This window comes from Sinocyclocheilus anshuiensis, unplaced genomic scaffold, assembly GCF_001515605.1.
Source record: "Sinocyclocheilus anshuiensis isolate Anshui unplaced genomic scaffold, SAMN03320099.WGS_v1.1 scaffold284, whole genome shotgun sequence".
NCBI classification, from domain to species: domain Eukaryota; kingdom Metazoa; phylum Chordata; class Actinopteri; order Cypriniformes; family Cyprinidae; genus Sinocyclocheilus; species Sinocyclocheilus anshuiensis.
Window position 1 is genome coordinate 1,585,129 of NW_015554266.1, and position 6,420 is coordinate 1,591,548.

Below are 6,420 nucleotides of genomic sequence, written 5' to 3' on the forward strand. Positions count from 1 at the left end.
ACATAGAAACTGCATACTGATTGTCTGGATCTAGGTGACCCCAAGTGTGGTTATCTTCATCCATGTCTCCAGAAGATATCTGCAAAATATCTTAAGAGCCATCCACGTGAGATATGGTGGGTGAGTAAGATCAATTTCATTTCCTAAGGATACTGTTTTCACTAGTTTTCTTGCATTTCTTGTGTGTATGCTAACTAGCCTACCTTTTGCAGCACATCTGGGACCTCCGTTCTGTGCCACTGACTTTCAATACTGGGTAGTAGGGCTCCCCATGGGCCTCCCCAGTCGAAAGTGAGGAGATGAGGGCCCTATCTGGGAGCTTTATCGCTTTACTCTGGTGACGTCTTGGGGTTTGTGGTCTAGTAGACCTCCCCAATTAGGTTCTCCTTAGCCCAAGCATACCAGGTTGTTAGGCCATCTTTTGCCTCCCTGTTAGGCTGCTCTTATGGTTGAGCTTGGCAGTACTCCCATCCCTCTAGAGGGTCATCTATGAGCACATCGCTCCCAAGGAGAGCGTCTGAGTTCCCGTCTCATTTCTGAGAGTCGAGTTCTCTGCTCCCTGGAGCTCCAGGAGGCAGCCATACCAGGTTGTTAGGCCATCATTGCCTCTCTGTTAGGCTGCTCTTATGGTTGAGTTTGGCATTGTTCCCCTTATTACAGGGTCACTTTGAGCATGCCCCTGGGGCTCCCATCATGTGACTGCCCTTATGGTTGAGTTGGCAGTACTTCCCTCAATTGGAGGGTCTCCTATGAGTATGCCACTCCCGGAGCCCCATCGTGCACCCTTCTGAGCATGTGAGTTCTCCTCTCACTCTGAGAGTTGAGTGCTCTGCTCCTTTAGGCCAGTGAAGCAGTCATTTTAGGTTGTTGGGCCATACTTTTGGCCCTCCTGATGGACTGTGAGCAACAGTGCCCCCTCAAAGCTTGATGGGTCACTTTGAGCACGTTACTCTCAGGAGTCGTGTTATGTGCAAGGTCGAGTATGTGAGTCCTCCTCTTACTCAAAGAGTCGAGTATATACCTCTCATGGAGGTATACCTCTTCATGGCCTCTATAACGACACTGAGTGCTTTCTTAAATCCATGCTTATGGTAAGTGCACACGCTGAGCATCCTGTGCGCTTTCTAAAATCCATTTATGGTAAGGGTTACACGCTGCCAGCATCATACACTTTCTCCGAGTTGGTTCAGGCCCCGGTTCTCACCTTGTGTCCCACTCTACATATGTATCTTTAGTGATACCTTAACAATGTCTCCCATCTGACTGGGCTGTGGGGGTATACGCCTACCAGCTCGAGGGATCTGGAGAAAGAGATCCTACAGGAAGTCTCCATCGCAGGTACAGTGAAGGTGTATACTGCCGGTTCCTTGCAATTCCCTTTGCACTGGACACCTTTTTGTCGTATCTCAAGTCAGAGACTCTTCCTCAGGCAGACTGGTTGTCGGATATCCTGTATCTCCCCCTGGGAGAATTAGGGGTAGATGTATGATGTCCCCCCCTAGGTGACAGGCCAGGTTCTGGTAATGTGGTGAAACCTAGATGCCCAGCCATATCCCCTTAAAGCACATTGGTATCTGATTCCAAGCCTTTGAGCTCTGCCCTGGGACCAGGCTTCCTTGTCAGCCCTTAACTGGTAAGTTATTTTTCGTCCTTTGGCCGAAGGAGATAGTGTCACTGACAGCCGCTGATGTGTCCGAGGGGCGACTCCGATGGTTTCACTGTGGAGTTGGTGCTTAGTGCTCGCCTCAGAAAATATGGCATGCACTTCCCTCAACATGGCAGCGTGGGTATTCCGTTCCCCATAGCGACCGCTAGAGGATGCAGTTCGAGTTCCCTCTAAAGTGAACGTCTCAGGTTACGCATGTAACCATGATTCCCTTAGAGGGGAATGAGACACTGCGTCCTCTTTTCTTGCCATGCCTCAGTACGCATGCTTCGTTATTGCAGCCGAAGAAGCGGATGATGTATTCTCCTGGCGCCCTTTTATACTATGGTCGCACCGGTAGTGATGTCATAGGCTGTCAATGGCTAATGTTATTGATGTGTTTAGACGTGCTTCAGATGCCGGTCACACTGAAGGGGTTCCCCAATAGCGACCGCTAGATGACGCAGTGTCTCGTTCCCCTCTCAGGGAACCTGAGGGTTACATGCCTACCGTGAGACGTTTTCACTGCTGAAAAATGTAGTTGAATTAGTATTACGGTTGGGCCAGGTTGACTGTTGTCCAACAACACCCTAAGAAAAGCCTGTAAAAATAAGGCACAATGTAGTGTGCTAATATGAAGCAATTTTCTGTATTAAAGGTACAGTATGTAATATTGACAGCTAGTAGTTGCAATGGGTAATGTGGTCCAAATTCAAAATATTGGACAGCGTTGTTTCTCCCACCCCCTTCTCCTCAGACTTGACGCTCACGCAGGTTGCAAAATTGAGAACACACAACAGGAACGAGCGCAACTTTCAATGGTAGGTGACAAGACAATAAGTTTAAACTGTAACTTGATGAGTTGATTTATCTGTATTTTAATATGCCTCTGGACAAAGAGCTTTATTGGTTGGATGCCGAATTTTTTATGTCGGGTAGAATCTGTGGTCTTTGACCCAGTTAGTTTGCTCACTTCCATGGCTGCAATACACTGTTTTCCGTCATCTGGCAACCTGAGGTGTCGAAATACTATTGGTTAAACTGGCAGTGGGCAGAATCACACAAAACAAAAACTGACGTTCTGACATGGGATGCACATTTCAAAATAGAATTGCAAAGGCTGTAGCATTGATTTTTAGAGAAACAAGTATGTGAATATAGCATGTTTCCTACATATCTGCATACATATTATGGTACTTTTATGGTTTAGTACAGTCAAAAAATTACATAAAGAACCTTCCTAATTTTTCACAGGTGTTTTAGCCATATTTTGAACTATGCATTGCATTGTGTTTTAGGGTTTAAAGGAATGCCTGTAAACTTAACGGATGATGTTTTGGCTGGAAATTACCACCACCTTCTCCATTGCTACAGTTTGTTTTTCTTACACTTATTTTTTTTTCCTTTTTTTCACTTAAACAACAAATTTCAGGACAATCATTATCAGACTTTAAATCCCCTGCTGCGAGCAATGTTCCCATTATTATGCAGAATCCACAGGTTTATTTGCAAGATTAAAGGACAGTGTTTTTCTAGAGTCTGTTGCTTTATTCATTTCGGTGTGCTGCTCTCAGAACATTGCAGTCTGACAGATGGCTGCTTTAATAAAGAGCTGCAACAGAGAAAGACAAACTGTTGGATCCCACAAACTATATGTTACACAGCTACAATATTTCTGATCAAACAGTATTGGACTTTTGAATATGTAACGGGGATCGCTTAGTGAGTCCAAGTATTCAGGTAAGTGCATAGTTGGGCCTCCAGGATGTTTTGTGACATACAGTTATTGGAGAAAATCTAATGAGGACATTTTTATTTATTTATTTTTTTGCAATAAAATCTTATATTATCTGTTTTAATTGTTGATATCTGCTAATTATATACTAAGACTGGTAACCTTTCAGACACCAACCAGTTGATTATAAGCATTTCTAGTTTTACCTAGTTAGTAGTTTACTAGCATTTGGCACTTTTGAGGAAAAAGGGGAGAGAGAGAGAGAGAGAGAGAGAGAGAGATTGTTTGAATGGGCTCCAGATGGTTGGTGTGACAGATATGATGACTGTGGTGGTGACAATAAAGGACCCAAAAAATAAATCCCAGATCTGTGTTCATCTTGCATGACATGAAGTGTTCCCTGCGGCCGACACAGTCAGCAGAGCAGTCAATTAGACACAGTCAATGACTTTAGCTCTGCACAGGCAGCCTGCTTCTATCAAATGATCTGATCTACAGAGAACAACAGGAACAACGTCAAAAGATGTTCAAAGATTGCTTTGGACTCACAATGTAAGTAAAATATGTTTATAATGTACACTGGCCCACAAATGTATTTGGACACTTAAGTCACAGTTCAACATGTCTGAACGTCATTGCATTAGATTTAAAATCAAAGCAAGTGTGAACGACTGATTTTCTCTTCACTAACTTCACTTTTATTCCTCATTTTTGCTCAGTGTCTTTAAATCAGCTGGTGTTTTGATGGTTTGTCAGTTCTCCTCAATGTATATATTTCTCCTTTCACATGATCAAACAAGTCAAAGAAAAGATTTCGGCTTCAGCCAGAAGATTAAATTCATTTGGGCAAAACTACCTAGAGGAAATGTGCACTTCCTGAACTTAATCCACCAAAGTGAGTGAAGGCACACTAACTAGAGATGACACTATCTGTTCGTGTGCACACATTAATTTGTTTTGTTACTCATTTGTGATAATCCTGTAAAACTTTTGATCTTGTACTCGATGATGCATTAAAATGACATGTTCAGAGGTGTGTTTCACAGCCAACACACTGAGTAAAGCCCAGATCAGACTACTCTAACACTCCCACTCCCCAGAACCCTTCAGGCCAATGTGCAGGCCTGCCATCCGCACGAAAATAAATAAGAGAATGCAGCATAAAGTGTTTCCTTTCTAGAATTTTCTTTATGCCTTTACAGGGCACTCATGTATATGGAATAACGCATCATTGTCTTTATACGTCCGTACCTCATAAGTGCAAACTAGTTCTCTTCTGTTGCCCTCTCTGCTAAAAAGGATCAGACTTCATGGTTTTTGAAAGCTGAGCTCCTTAAGTTAACCTGCTTTATAAAGATTATGCTTTTGGTAAACATACATGTCAGCAGTGAGAAAACAAGAAAGGTAAATGATGATGCTGAGGGGCTGAAAGAGAGAGAGACTCTAACTCCCGATTTCTACTTTGAAGGAACATTCGGTTATTTCCAAACAAAATAACTGATGTCTATGCTTCAGATGCTGTCGAATAACACAGAAAATAATTTCAACTTGTTCCTCAGTAGAAACAAACAGAAAATGTTGACAGAAATGCATATCCTTGTGAAAAAGTACCTGTTAGCATACTTTTGAATGGAGTACTTATTACATAAATAATAGACTTCAAAAGAAGCAATCAAAGGAAATGCAAATTGAATACAATGTTTTCAGATACTTTGTCAATTTCAACTAAATGAAAATGTAGTATAGTTTAAATTTATATGAAATGTAATTAAATTAATTTTTGAGTGCTTTTTTGACCCCCGTAAGTAGAAGTTAAGTACATATTTAAATGCAATTTTTATAATTTAATTGTCTTTGAAATATGGTTTTGTACTGTCAAATGCACTGACAGGCATTTATGGTTAATGCTCATCATGTTTGAAAACAACATACCAGCTGCATTAAAACCTTCCCAAAACAGAACCGATAAAGTTAAAAAAACAAATGTCAGATGAAAACACATTTGCTGAAGCAGCCATGTCATTTTAGCTCGCTTTTTATATGATTTTGAGCTCTTTTATCATGATGTTTCACAGGACTCATGATCGAGCACTCCACATCTTAAGTGCAATGCTGTACCAGGTGAGCTACTGAGCAAGTTTACTACATTCAAAAAGTTATGCATAGGGAGGTGGTTATATGATTCACACATCAAAATATATTAGTTGACAAATTATGCATTATGGCAAAATTGTTTGAAGGTCATATTGTTTTGTGCGAAGAACCATGTAAAATCAAGTACTTATTAATTGATCATCGGCTCCCGTAACTATAAATTGTTTGAAAAGGAATAAAAATTGTTGACCATTTACTGCCACTATTGTTCATTTCAACAGGATACTATAAGTGCGTTTTTGGAGTTCTGCAAAAATAACATATAAATCACTAGCTTGTCACTTGTTTGTAATCGTTTAGCAACCTTTTCTCTAGTATCCAATCCAAAAGCTAAATAAATTAATTAATAATTACCAGATTAAAAAAATAAATCCTTCTGTTTGAGGATACCAAGAAAGGACATGGTAGGGACGAGATGCAACATGATGCAGTATACAACTGAGTACATTGTGCGGCATACTCTATTCCCATAATGTAAATGCACTCACCTTCTTTCCAAAGTACTTTCCGAATGTCTGTTATTTTCGAGCCCTACACTCTTTCTCTCATTGTGGAGGCTGAAGCCTTGCAGCAGAGATAGGATAACAGGATCCTACTCATTGAATTAAACAGTAGGTCCCACTTTATATTAAATGGCCCTAATACCTGAGTACTTACATAGTAACTAAATGTGTACGTAGTATGTAACCACAGTGTAAGTACACATTGGTACATAGTATCTACAGCTGTAATATTTCTGTAACTACGCACATGTGACAACCCTCCGAATGGTTTGTGTAAGTACAAATGTATAACAGGACATATATAACTACATTGTGTATCAACAATATGTATAAGAGTAATTGGAACAATTTGATCCAGGGGGTGGAGATGGGTAGGTTTAGGG